Raw genomic sequence first — 15,513 nt, 5'->3', positions numbered from 1 at the left:
AAATAATGTGCGCGAAGCGCACATCTCGAGCGCGGAGCACTCGACCCTTGCGGCGGGGTCCAGGGCCTGCCTTAGGGCCCTGGAAGCTCTGGGGTTCTAGACGCTCTCTAGTGCCCTCTGAGCCCTATTTTGGAGCATTTAACATGTTAAGAATTCCCACTTTTTGAACAAAAAAAGGGGAAAATTGTGCACTTTTTAATGTTACATGTATGTTAATATTAGTAAGTTAGGGGACAATCAAAGATTAACAAAAAGCACAAAAGAAGCAATATTTTTCTTACCTTACTGGCTGGTACTACTGCTGCTTGCTTTTTCCATGGCAGCTTTGCTGAGTGACAGCTGTGTGGCTCTTTTAGCCCTTCTGATTATGTCTTTGCTGTATTCTCTCTGGTAGCAAGGGGTGCTATGAGCTAGTTTTTCAATTAAGAGAGCTTCCAGGGTTTTGACACTCAAATTGGGACGAAATTCAGTATGATTCTTCCGTACAAGACTGAGTGCCCGCTCACATGATGCGTTCGAATGAGGAATGACCAAGATTCCCTTCATCACTTTGCTCAAATTAGGTTACTTCTTGGCACCAGTGCAGGGATCTGTGAGCTGTGAAATCCGATGCCACTGCTCATCCACTCTCACTGTCTCAGTAGCAATTGTAGCTATGGAGGCGTCTGCCTGGTAGTGAGCGAATTCACTCTCAAGACTGTCTATGTCACTATCACCGCCACTGAACAGACAGGGGAATTTCTTGATGAAAAACTCCACACAGTCAAACCCCACTTCTTGGTGTAGCTTAACATCCAGCACCTGAGCATGCTTGGCTAATTCATCATCTAGCGGCCAGGTTTTGAAGATGTAATTGCAGGCTTTCACATAATATGAGCGAACTGCACTGAAGAAACCTTGGATGTCTGACTCACTCAGAGTGAAGGTGGATTTCTTGAGACTCCTTTGTTCCCTTATATACAGTTTGGCATCGTTCCCAATCATGAGGTCCTCATCATTCTTCTGATGATTTCTGTCAGAGAAGGGTACATTTACCAGAGCAACCGATGACACCGATGGTTTCAAAAACCGTACGAAGATATCTTTCAGAAGACCATTCAATTCTCCGTGCAGGAGATGAATACAGGGTTCGTCTCTTTGGAGCAGAAGATTCCCCTTCTCAAAAAGCTTGTTAGCATATCGAAGGAAGAAACAATAGAGTTTTGTTTGTGGAGACAAGAACATCCTGTTGACACGTTTTTCTCTAGATTCCTGCACAGTGTTTGAGGAAGATGCGCTTTTAGTTGTAGAACTCGTAGTACACTTAGCCGCAGGGCGATCACACTTGCGTTTACTGCCAGCAGAAGAGGTCAGACTTGTAGTACCAGATCCAATTTTACGTTTGAGGAGAGAGCTTGAGGTAGGTGCAGCCAAGGAAGAAGACCTCTGATTCGAAGGTTTTGCTGAGCTTCTATCAAGTGATTTGGCAAAAGCAGAACTTAACTTGGGTCCTTCTTTGCCTGTAGATGGGACTATCACAGTCTTTCTCGACTCTGAAGGAATCTGCTTTGTAGATGAACGTGATGAAGGGCCGGTGATGCTCCCTGCTCTCAGCATTGGTTTTGGTGCTGTCCCTGCTGTCTTCTTCGCAGCAGATACTGCAGTGGTAGTGGTGAATGCTGCTCCACGAGTGCTTGATCCTGCAGTGCCAGTACTGGCAGTAGATACAGTGCCATCCTTCTTGCTCGTTGTTAGAGTCTTGGCTACAGTTGGTTGCATTTTTCTTCGTACTTCTTCTTTGAAGAAGAGGCGAAGTGGCTCCCACTGTTCAATCAGCCTGTCTAGGCACTGACCAAGGGACAGCCACCTTGTTGCGACATGCTTCAGAATCTTGTGTGTCGGGGCATCACAGAGTTCTTGCAGTGCTTTCACTCCTTTGACGCGTTTACTACTTTTGTCCAAGTAGTAGTAAATATCGATGAGAAAGTCATCTAATTCAATGGGTAAGGCCTGAGCCGCCTTCTTGGCCGTATTGTGCATCATATGGCAAGGGCATCCCATGATGTAGCACTCTGGATTTTGTTTGTGGATATAAGCAGCGACTCCTTTGTGCTTGCCCACCATGACAGAGGCATTATCAGCACAAAAGGAAACACAATTTCCCCACGGAATTTTCCTGTCACTGAACTCATGATCAAGCAGTTTGAAAATGTTTTCTCCAGTGGAATCTTGTTTGCACGCAGGCAAACTTAGCAAACCTTGCTTCACAATCCCAGCACTGTTGTCATAGTACGAAATCAGGACAGGATATAGCTGGGCCTCACCACTGTCATTGCTACCGTCTGGAGCTAGGCTAAATGGAGCTAGTCTAGCAATATCGGCAATAGATGAAGCAGTCACATTTGACAACTCACCAATTACACTGGTCAACAACAAATTTGTTGTCTGCATTTTTTAAGCTGATTTAGGACGCATCTGATGCGCTGAATCCAAAACTCACATTAGTTTTGTTCAATCAGGTCAAGTTTTTGAGATATGGCCACATGTCGTTTTTTACATTTTTGTTCACATGTACGCATGTGTGGAGCATTTTAGAAGAAGTTGGTGGGGGTAAAATGTCATGTCAAATAATTGTTTTGATTGGAAATAATTATTTTAATGACAAGAAGTATTCAGGTATGATAGTTCTGGGTGATTATGTCGAAAAGGGATCAGTTTGAAGTCATAAAACCTCAAAATCTTCCAAAAATTGGTGAGGCAAAGCATAAAGTTCGTGGATCAAAACTAAAGTTAATGGGGCAGATTTTGTAATAATGTGATACAAAAAAGTTGTATTTCTTGAAATAACGAACTCTGAAGAATGTACAATACCTACATGCGCCAATTTATGACATGCGCTTCTGCTCAAGCTTGGAGTGCCACAGTACGAACCCAAATATTGGAGACTGTTCATTGACAGCAGCAAGCGATCACTGAAATGTGTTCTGCTACACAACGGCAACCAGTTTTCCTCTGTACCCATCGCTCACTCGACTACACTGAAGGAGAAGTATGAAGCGGTGAAGTACGTGCTGGAGAAAATTGGTTATGATCAGCATAAGTGGTTTATTTGTGTTGACCTGAAGATGGTGAACTTTTTGTTGGGACAACAGTCTGGCTTCACCAAGTACCCATGTTTTCTGTGCATGTGGGATAGTAGGGACCGTGCTCAGCATTACACGAAGAAGGACTGGCCTGTGCGGGAGGAATTGGTGCCATGCAAAGAAAGGAACGTCATCAACGACCCTCTGGTGGACAGAGACAGAATACTCTTCCCACCGCTGCACATCAAGCTCGGCTTAATCAAGCAGTTCACCAAGGCTCTGGACAAAGATGGTGAGTGCTTCACTTACTTGTGCCAGGCTTTTCCAGGATTGACCATGGAGAAGTTGAAAGTTGGCATCTTTGATGGTTCTCAGATCCGTCAGCTCATCAGAGATCCAGAGTTCAAAAACTCAATGAACGAAGTGGAACTGGAAGCGTGGAAGACATTTGTTTTGGTAGTGAAGAACTTTCTTGGCAACAATAAGGCCAGAAACTACGCAGAACTTGTCAACAACATGCTGACTGCTTTCAGAAACCTGGGCTGCAACATGAGCATCAAGATGCACTACCTATTTTCACATATGAACCGGTTTCCTGAGAACCTGGGTTCAATGAGTGACGAGCAGGGGGAGAGATTCCATCAGGACATGAAGGAGATGGAGACCAGGTATCAGGGTCGCTGGGACGCAGTCATGATGGCTGACTACTGTTGGAATCTGAAGAGAGACCTCCCTGCCGCTGAACATTCCAGGAGTTCGAAGAAACGGAAGTTCAAGCCCTGAAGTTTGAACAGTGGTGACGCAACATGCAATTTACTTGTACTTACCTTTATCAATGCCCACCATTCAGATGACAGTAATCGATGTTTCTATCATGTAATCAATAAATGTTGTTGGCAAAACATTTTTTTTCTTTAAAACATGTTTAGGATGATATGTGTTGACAAAAATCAGCTGATAATGCCACAAAAATGTAATTGATTTTGTCACAAGATCTGATTTTTTCAAATCAACTTAGCACAAAAACCTGACCTGATGGAGAGAAACGGATGCCATTTCCTGATTCAGCAGTGCCAGAATACCCTAATTCACTTGTAGAAATCTAGACAACATTCAGAAAGTAAAAAATTGTTGACCAGTGTTCTTTTTTTCTTCTTTGTTCTTGTTCTTTTTTTTTTTTCTTTTTTTTTTCTTTTTTTTTCTTGCTTTTTGTTCTTGTTTTTTTTTTTTTTTTTTTTTTTTGTTCTTGCACATCTTGCACATCTTGCAAGTTTTTGTTTTTGCACATCCATACTTTGAAGCAACTTTTGAATCTGGAAACATCTTTTGAAATAGAGGTCCAGCATGATCTGAGACTGATATGGGCAAGTTATGTTCCACAATAAATCCACTAAAGAGAAGTTCCGCTCGGGTAACATCCTCTTCCTCGCTTGTCCCTTGTTTGGTGAAATAATTCAGAAGTGTACCGGTACTCGTGCTCGAAGATCTCTCCTTTGCAATGTCTGTGTGCCGTTTGCTTCCAACGTGCTTCCGAATATCATCGCGACCTCCGTGCTCAACTGAAATATCAACGCTGCATACTGTACAATACGCATGATGAATTCCTCTTTCAGACTTTCGAATACACGGGTATTGGAGACTGTATTCGGTCTTGTACTTCTGAGACCATTTCTTGGTCTTCGTAAGCTTCTTTTCTGCCATTTCGTAATCAACATCGAGGGCTTGAAGCATCGGTAACTTCGAAGTCGATGTTCCACAGCTGCAGCGCGACTCGTAGAACTCTAGCGGCTGTTAAATTAAACACCGCACGGTGGTCGCGACCGCCGGGCTGGTACGGGGCCCAGCTGCATGCAGTGAGCGTATCGCATGCATATACACTGTGCATACATACCGCATGCACTGTATTGCACACATACCGCATGCACTAAATCTCAGTGCATGATCGCATAAGCGAGATCCAGACCCAATGTTTCGCTGCTCCTCATTTGAATTTGCAATTTTTTACGTACAATTTGGAAGCAGCGAACGTTATGGAGTTACCACATGCTATACGTAGCAGACGATGCTTTTCATTCAATTCTCATACTAGTACATTCTGATTAGTGAACAGTGCAAAAATATCAAAATTTCGGGAGGATAAGGATAGTGATCGTAAGGGCGGGAGTTTGGGTGAATTTTCGGAAGCCTCCCGATGAAATCGGGAGGGTTGGCATTGCTGCGTAAGGGCTCAAGTCCAGAATATTGAAGAACATGTACCTAACTAACATTTGCAATGCATATCTATCCGCATGAATCCAGCCTATTCTTCAGAGCTAAACAGAATAGTACGAGATATAACTAGGGTAAACTAGGGTAATCCAATGTGTTGGTGCTTCCTTCTCCTCGGGGGCATACAACCGTCACAATATATTCATGACATGTACAAGTGTCTTCGGAGTATTAAACCAGCTGAAGAAAACAATGAGCTTGTGGCAGCAGAAACTGTATTTCTAAGTAAAATATATTAAAATAGGCTGTGGTTAATGTTTGAAACACAATGAAAGCATAAAAGGGTTTTTTGTAATCATTATGCCAAGGTTTTAATTAATTTTCCAAAGTAATGTTTATCTGCTATGAATATGTTTGTAATTTTTCTTCCACTCTAAATCTGTGTACATGAAAATGTTTTCATCAATGTGGCATTGTTCGTATTTGTTTGTGAAATTGCATAACGTAATGTGACTCGGAAATAATTTTGCATCATTATCATCTCAAATTATTTATTGGTGTTGTTATTATTATTTATTATTATTATTATTACATTATTGTTATTAATACATGATTATTATTTCTATATTATTATTTCCATTATTACATTATGATTAATATTACTATTATTGCATTATTATTATTATTATTATTACTATTATTATTATTACCTCTGCCACCGAAGGTGAAGGAGGTTATGTTTTCACCCCTTTCTGTCTGTTTGTCTGTTTGTGTGCAGGATATCTCAAAAAGTTGTTGATGGATCGAAATAAAATTTTGTGGACAGGTTGGGTGTGTGACAAGGACGAGCTGAATAGATTTTGGTGAAGATCCGGATCCGGATCCAGATCTGATTATTATCCTAAAAATGCAAAAAATTATAATTTTTAAGGTGATTCTTCACCATTGAGAGATAGGGCAAAACCGATATATTGCACGATATCTCAAAAAAGTTGTAGACGGATTCGGATGAAACTTGGTGGATACGTTGGGTGTGTGACAAGGAAGAAATATTTCCATTTTGGTTAAGATCAGAATCCGGATCTGGATACGAGAATTATTTAATTATTAAAGTGATTCTTCACCATTGAGAGATAGGGTCAAAAACGATATAGTACTGTATAGCATGATATTTCAAAAATGTATTGGGCCCGGTATGTTCTCGTAGATCAGGTATTACTGGTGGAGGTAAGCGCTCTTCCGAGTGCTCTTCTAGTTGTTAATGTTACATTATTATGATTACATTATTATTATTATTATTATTATTATCATTTTCACTGTCAATGGAAGGTATAACTGAAAGCCTTAATTGGTTTGGTCTGCTCATTGTTCCCCAAACTGAACAAAAGGCTAATGGTGTTGAGAACCCAGGTTCAATGATCCTATTTAATGCATGTATTTGTGCGTTGTTTATGAATGACATTGTAATGTGTGTAAAAGTACACTGATGTCTGTTAATGCCTTTGTCCTGCATGGGATTGCACAAGCTAAGCTGAGCCTTCGATCACTGTTTTTTTAAAAAAGTTATGGAACAATTGCTTCAATGTGCATATAATATAAATAATATACGGAATGTTTTAGAAAACTGTATTCACACGATATTCACGCATATGTGAATATTGCTTATCTTGTTGTATACTCCGTGACATCTAATTAGCAGTACAATAACCCGAAAGCGATAATCTTTGGATGTCTATTGAAGTTTCGACCTGGAAACGTTTTCTGAATGAGAAAGAATCTATATTGATGGATGATCAAACATATTTAGAGGTTAATAGCATTCAAAGTGTGACCTTGAATCGTAATATGGTGTCCATATTTGTCATCGGTTATGAAGAATCATAACACCCAGTCATTCTCTCCTTAATTATCATCCAATATACAAACTGTGTAAGTGTCCTTCCTTTAACAAATTCATGAGGGTATTATAAAATATACCAGAGATTGACATTATATCACTGGTGTAATTGCATGAATAAATTACAACGAACGTTATTACCTTGTTGGTAACATTACAATGTGTGGTGGGTACAGATTCACTGCCATATGTGTGTGTGTGTGTGTGTGTGTGTGTGTGTGTGTGTGTGTGTGTGTGTGTGTGTGTGTGTGTGTGTGTGTGTGTGTGTATATATATATATATATATATATGTATATATATATGTATATATATATATATATATATATATATATATATATATATATATCTTCTTCCTCTTTCGGCTTGCTCCCGTTAGGGGTCGCCACAGCGGACCAACTGTCTCCATTTCGCTCTATCCTCCACATCTTCCATTGACACTCCAACCACCCGCATGTCTGCCCTCACCGCATCCATGAACCTCTTCTTTGGCCTTCCTCTTCTCCTCCTGCCTGGCGGCTCCATCTTCAACATCCTTCTCCCGATATACTCCGTTTCCCTCCTGTGCACATGTCCAAACCATCTCAATCTCGCCTCTCTTACTTTGTTTCCAAACCGTCCTACCTGCGCTGTCCCTCTAATACACTCATTTCTTATCCTATCCATCTTCGTCACTCCCAACGAGAATCGCAGCATCTTTAACTCTGCCACCTCCAGCTCTGCTTCCTGTCTTTTTGTTAGCGCCACCGCCTCCAAACCATACAACATAGCTGGTCTCACTACCGTCTTGTATACTTTCCCCTTCACTCTTGCAGCTACCTTTCTGTCACAAATCACTCCTGCAACTCTTCTCCACCCACTCCATCCTGCCTGCACTCTCTTTTTCACTTCTCTCCCACACTCTCCGTTACTTTGGACAGTTGATCCCAAGTATTTAAACCAATCCACCTTCCCCACCTCAACTCCTTGCAACTGCACCATACCACCACCCTCCCTCTCATTTACGCACATGTACTCTGTCTTACTCCTACTGACTAACATTCCCCTTCTCTCCAGTGCGTACCTCCACCTCTCAAGGCTCGATTCAGCCTGCTCCCTACTCTCCCTACAGATCATGATGTCATCCGCGAACATCATGGTCCATGGAGACGCCAGTCTGATCTCGTCCGTCAACCTATCCATCACCATTGCAAACAGGAAAGGGCTCAGAGTCGATCCTTGGTGCAATCCCACTTTAACCTTAAACCGGTCCGTCATTCCTACTGCACACCTCACCGCTGTCACACTGTCCTCATACATATCCTGCACGATCCTCACATACTTCTCCAACACTCCCGACTTCCTCATACAATACCACAACTCCTCTCTTGGCACCCTATCATAAGCTTTCTCTAAATCCACAAACACACAATGTAACTCTTTCTGGCCTTCCCTATACTTCTCCATCAACATTCTCAAAGCAAACATCGCATCAGTGGTGCTCTTTCCTGGCATAAACCCATATTGCTGCTCACAGATCATCACCTCTCCTCTCAACCGAGCTTCCACTACTCTTTCCCACAACTTCATGGTGTGGCTTAACAACTTTATCCCTCTGTAATTTCCACAGCTCTGCACATCACCCTTATTCTTGAAAATCGGAACCAGCACACTTAATCTCCACTCCTCCGGCATCCTCTCACTTTCCAAGACTTTATTAAACAATCTGGTTAACAACCCCACTGCCATCTCTCCTAAGCACTTCCATGCCTCCACTGGTATACCATCTGGGCCAACCGCCTTTCCACTTTTCATCTTCTTCATAGCAGTCCTCACTTCATCCTTACTGATCCACCCCACTTCCAGATTCACTATCTCCACCTCTTCCAACCTTCTCTCTCTCTCATTTTCTTCATTCATCAGCTCCTCAAAGTACTCCATCCACCTTCTCAACACACTCTCCTCGCTCGTCAGCACATTCCCATTTGCGTCCTTTATCACCCTAACCTGCAGCACATCCTTCCCAGCTCGGTCCCTCTGTCTTGCCAATCGGTATAAATCCTTTTCCCCTTCTATTGTATCCAACTTCTCATACAGCTCGTCATATGCCTTTTCCTTGGCCTTAGCCACCTCTCTTTTTGCTTTTCGACGCCACTCCTTGTACTCCTGCCGACTTTCTTCATCTCTCTGACTATCCCACTTCTTTTTCGCCAACCCCTTCTTCCTTATACTTTCCTGTACTTCCTCATTCCACCACCAAGTCTCCTTATCTTCCTTCCTCTGTCCAGATGTCACACCAAGTACCTTCCTAGCTATCTCCCTCACAACTTCTGCTGTCGTTGCCCAATCATCCCACCCATCTTTACCACCATCCAACGCCTGTCTCACCTCCTCCCTAAATTTCACGCAACAGTCTTCCTCCTTCAGCTTCCACCATCTGGTCCTTGGTTCAGCCCTCACTCTCTTCCTCAACCTCACCTCTAAAGTCATCCTACAGACCACCAATCGATGCTGTCGAGCTACACTCTCCCCTGCCACAACCTTACAGTCACTAATCTCTTTCAGGTTGCATCTCCTACTTAAGATGTAATCCACCTGTGTGCACTTTCCTCCACTCTTGTATGTCACCCTGTGTTCCTCCTTCTTCTTGAAATACGTGTTTACCACTGCCATTTCCATTCTTTTTGCAAACTCTACCACCATTTGCCCTTCCACATTTCTCTTGTTGAGACCGTACCTCCCCATCACCTCCTCATCCTCTTTATTCCCTTCCCCAACATGTCCATTGAAATCTGCTCCAATCACCACTCTTTCATCCTTGGATACACTCTCCACCACTTCATCTAACTCACTCCAGAAATCTTCTTTATATTCCATCTCACACCCCATATGTGGGGCATATGCACTGATGACATTCATCATCACCCCTTCAATTTCCAACTTCACACTCATCACTCGGTCAGACACCCTCCTCACCTCCAATACCCTCTTGACATGATCTTCCTTCAGGATTATCCCGACACCATTTCTCCTCCCATCCACACCATGGTAGAACAGTTTGAAACCACCTCCAATGCTCCTCGCCTTACTCCCCATCCACTTGGTCTCTTGTACACACAGTATGTCCACCTTTCTTCTCTCCATCATATCAGCCAACTCTCGTCCTTTGCCAGTCATCGTCCCAACATTCAGAGTTCCAACTCTCACCTCCACCCTTCTACCCTTCCCCCTCTCCCACTGCCTCCGGACTCGCCTTCCCCGTCTCCTTCTCCTCCTTCGCCCAGCAGTAGCACAATTTCCACTGGTACCCTGCTGACCACCGGTACCGGTGGCGGTCGTTGGTAACCCGGGCCTCGACCGATCCGGTATGGAAATTCGTTTTGTTGTCCGCATAATGATTTGGCATAGGTTTTTACGCCGGATGCCCTTCCTGACGCAACCCTGGTCGCCTCTTACGACACACAGGGATATGGTACACCTATTCTAACCGGGGCATACACCGGGCCCTGTACAACTGGTGCTCATTTTGCCGACCTCGGAAGGATGGCAGGCTGAGTCAACCCCCTGGTGTTTTCGACTTGGTTTATATATATTTATATATACATATATATATATATTTATATATACATATATATATATATATATATTTATTTATATATATATATATATATATATACATATATATATATATACACATTATATATATATATATATATATATATATATATATATATATATATATATATATATATATATATATATATATATATATATATATATACATATACATACATATATTAATTCAGTGTCCCAACGGGGCTTGAACTCAGGACCTCTTGGGTCCCCAGCCACTGCCCTTACCACTGCGCCAACACCAGGCAACACAACAAAATGTGACAAAAGTCGAGGGGTGTGAAAACTTTCTGAAGGCACTATATTTATTTAGATAACGTCAGTGTCATGTAATAGAGTCAGTGCACTTCTTTGGTTGAATTATATATATATATATATATATATATATATATATATATATATATATATATATATAATTCAACCAAAGAAGTGCACTGACTCTATTACATGACACTGACGTTATCTAAATAAATATAGTGCCTTCAGAAAGTTTTCACACCCCTCGACTTTTGTCACATTTTGTTGTGTTGCAGCCTGAATTTAAAATTGTTTAAATTAATTTTTGTCACTGATCGACACAAAATACTCCATCATGACAAAATGAAAACATGTTTTAGAAATTTTTACAAATCAATTAAGTATGAAAAGCTTAAATGTCTTGCATCAATAAGTGTTCAACCAAAAAAAATCCAAATCTATTGGGACCAACCGCTGTACAGAGAAATGGTGCTGCCAAAGAAGTCTGGGCAATTGGGCACAATCCTGCCCAGGTCATCACTCTGATACAGGATACTCAAATGGCACAATCACCACAGCAAGCTAGAACTCATTTTGCTAATCTCAGAATGATGAGATGCTCAATGAACCCCACCTGGTATTAATTCAACAGCTAAGTGAGATTTTAACTCGGGGGCCTGAGGATCCCAAGCCTGCTACCCTAACTATTTTTGTTTTTGTATACTTTGTCGAGGGTCGTATGAGAGCTAATACACAACACAGAGTAAGGGGGGGCAGTAAACAAGGGGGACAGGAGAGGGAAGGACAAAACAGTGGGGAGCAGAGACATTAGATCTGTGGAAGGGAGAGGGATGGGGTGGGGTACACGGGGTAAAGAAGATGGACACCACAGGGACTTTCAGGACCTTACACGGCAGGGATCTTTCAGGAAGGAAGGCAGGGAATTTGAACGAGGTGGGTTTGGGGTGGATTAACTGGGGTAGAAAAGATCGTGGTTTTGGATGGGGGAAGATAAGAGGTGGCGGTGAACGGCTGTTTTGAAGACCTGGAGGGAAGAATGGAATTGAATAGAGTGTGGGAGTTTATTTCAAATGCAGGAAAAAAGAGGAATGAAAGAGTGAAGGTGAGCAGTGAATCGCCAACACAAGGCATTGCTCAACCCCCTGAGTCAATATTTTGTGGAAGCACCTATGGCAGTGATTAGAGCTTCAAGTCTTCTTGGGTACATCTGTATCAGCTTTGCACATCTGGATTTGGGTTTTTTTCTCCCATTCTTCTTTGCAGATTTGCTCAAGCTCTGTCAAGTTGGATGGGGAGCATTGGTGAACAGCATCTTCAAGCCTTTACACAGATTCTCAATGGGATTCAAGGCTGAGCTTTGGCTGGGCCACTCAAGGACTTTCACGTTCTTGTTCTGAAGCCATTCCAATGTTGTTTTGACTGTATGCTTTGGGTCATTGTACTACTGGAATGTAAATCTTTGCCACAGTCTCAGGTCTTTTGCACCCTGCAGCAGGTTCTCTTCAAGGATTTGCTTGTATTTGGCTAAAATGTATTGTTTCCTCTATTCTCACAAGTCTCCGAGTCCCTGCCGCTGAAAAGAATCCCCACAGCATGATTCTGCCACCACCATGCTTCACGGTAAGGATGGTGTTGGATTGGTGATGAGCTGTGCTTGGTTTCCGCCAGATGTAGCACTTTGCATTCAGGCCAAAGAGTTCAATTTTCATCTCATCAGACCACAGAATATTTTGCCTCATGCTCTGAGTCTTTCCCGTACTTTTTTGCAAACTCCAAGCATGCTGTCATGTCTTTTTCTCAGGAGTGGCTTCTGTCTGGTCACTCTCTCATAAAACCAATATTTGTGAAGTGCTGCAGAGATTGTTGTCCTTCTGGCAGGTTCTCCCATCTCAGCTAAGGAACTCTGTAGTTCTGGTCAGAGTGTTCATTGGGTTCTTGGTCACCTCCCTGACCAAGGTCCTTTCTTGTCCGGTTGCTCAGCTTGGCCAGATGGCCAGCTCTCGGAAGAGTCTGGATAGTTCCATATTCTTTCCCTAATGATAGAGCTGACTGTGCTCTTGGGAACTTTTAACACTCCATAAATTGTTTTATATCCTTCCCCAGATCTATGCCTCCTCACAATTCTATCTACGGACAGTTCCTTGGACTTCATGGTGGAGTTTCTGCTCTGACATGCACTGTCTGTGTCGGAGTGGCGACCCGTCCAGGATTGTGCTCAATAGCCAAGTAGACTGCTTTAACAGCATCAACGCTCTGCACAGAGTATGGTCCCAATCTCCTCATGCACTGTCAACTGTTGGACCTTCTATAGAAAGGTGTGGTTCTTTCTGAATCATCTCCAATCAATTGGATTGGCCACAGGTGGACGGACTCCAATCAAATTGTAGAGACATCTCGACGATGATCAAAGGAAATTGGATGCACCTGAGCTCAATTTGGAGTGTCACTACAAAGTGGTTAAATACTTATTGACGCAAGACATTTCAGCTTTTCATTTTTAATTAATTTGCAAAAAATTCGAAAAGAATAATTCCACATTGCCATTTTTGGGTAATGCATGTAGATTGATGACAACATGATTGAATTTAATCCATTTTAAATTCAGGCTGTAACACAACAAAATGTGAAAAAGTCAAGGGGTGTGAATACCTTCTGAAGACACTGTACGTATTGCTGCGGGTGTGTCTCCTCGGGGTTAAATTCGTGCATCTTTCGTACAAAGACATTTATTTCAAAGCATCTGTTTAGTTAAGTGTATTTTAATTCATGTGGATAAATGTGTGTTACGTATGTATTAGATAGATGGTCTTTTGTATTCCTTTGTAATATATTACTTTTTATATTCTCTATCTGTGTGAAGAGAAGAAGGAGCTCATGATAAGATTCTGTGATACTCTGGACAAAGGTGTAGGCGACCTGAGCATGAGTTATTTCTTTAGTCTGTGTGTAGGTAGACCTTTGCCCATTCTCTAAGGGTTTTGGGGGCATGCGTTGAGGTTAGTTTGTCTTTTCCCAGTGTGATGTCTTCCCCCCCTCCCCACCTGCCTCCTTTCAATCTTTCCTCCTTCACTCCATCACTCCGTTCCAACAATCCCCTCTTTGCTTCTTTCAATCTTTCTTTCAATACCCCATTGATCCATTCCAAACCCTCTCCTACTTTCTATCCCTCCATCACCCCATCAGTCTTACCTTCAACCCCGCAGCTGGTCGGTCGTCCCACAATCCGTCTGCGGTTATTAATCCTTTGGGCAGATCGAATGTCCTTTACCGCATCGGACTTTGTCCCTTCTCACACGCATGTCTGTGGCATGAAGTGCAACGCTTTTCTCATATGGAATAAAGTGTGGTACATCTCACATGTCTGATACAGTGGTATACAGTACTGAGGACGTTTTTTCATGCAGGGTGGGCTAGAGGGCACCTGCGGTGTCTTTCACCTGCCAAAAGCACGGTGGGGACTGTATTGAAAGTTCCCTTAGAAATAGCGGCACTCTCCCACAAGCTGCATCATGGACCCGCCCACATCGAATGAGGACCAATGAAAAAGAGGCTTGCACGAGATTTGACGGGATAAAGCTATGTCCTGTGAGGAGAAAGGAGTGTTGAACTGGTCCTCGTCCATATCCTGAAAGCTTGTCTGGAAAGGAGCAGACAGGTGCGCGGAGGAGAGGAGGAAGCGGATAGAGAGTGCATGGACAGAGATGCAAAATGGCTTGTCTCATGGGAAGCAGGACAAAGGTATATTATGGTTATATATTTATATATACATAACTATAATCTACCGGGCGTAGTGGCGTGCGCCTGTAATCCGGCTACTCGGAGGTTTGGGTTGGAGGATCGCTTGAGGACTGGGAGCTCTGCGCTGGGCCGTGCTATGAGAGGGTGTAGGGCAGCCCCGAATCATGGCGAAACCCAATCCTTATCCCTGTGTTGTAAGAGGCGACCAGGGTTGCGTCAGGAAGGGCATCCGGCGTAAAACCTGTGCCAAATCAGAATGCGGATCATAACGGATGATCCGCTGTGGTGACCCCTAACGGGAGCAGCCGGAAGACGAATAACAACAACACGCACATACATAACTATAATCTATCTTGTTAGATTTCTATAATGCTGTCTGTCACATGTCTGTCTGTCTCTGTGTTTTACATGCACTCATGAACTGCTGGGCAGAATGAATTGACTTGAGGTGTGCAGTGAATTTTTTGGAAAGTTGGGATGCTTACAATCAATTTGTGTTTTAACATTAAAATGACCGAATTGTCACACTCTACTGTACTGTTTGTTGGTTTTAACTTTTTTTGTGTACAAAGTCAAGACTCGTGGATGAACTCGAGTACAGAATGGATCAGGACACAACATAACAAAAGGAACAGCAGAAAGAGAGGGGGGAAATGGCAACAGCAGGGCAGAGGGAGAAAATAGATGGAGACGGACAAACAAGGGATGTAGGTAGGTAGGATGATGTAGGTAGAACGCAAG

General features: G+C 42.7%; 1 pseudogene; it reads left to right on the top strand.

Annotated features, from left to right (window-relative positions):
• The first annotated feature begins 14,814 nt into the window (after positions 1–14,814).
• Positions 14,815–14,956, top strand: LOC147012623 (signal recognition particle RNA; annotated as a pseudogene).
• The last annotated feature ends 557 nt before the right edge of the window (positions 14,957–15,513 follow it).

This window comes from Eptatretus burgeri, chromosome 14 (assembly GCF_056783735.1).
Source record: "Eptatretus burgeri isolate ZD-2024b chromosome 14, Ebu_testis_v1, whole genome shotgun sequence".
Taxonomy (NCBI): Eukaryota; Metazoa; Chordata; class Myxini; order Myxiniformes; family Myxinidae; genus Eptatretus; species Eptatretus burgeri.
This window is presented reverse-complemented; position numbering and strand designations above follow the sequence as displayed.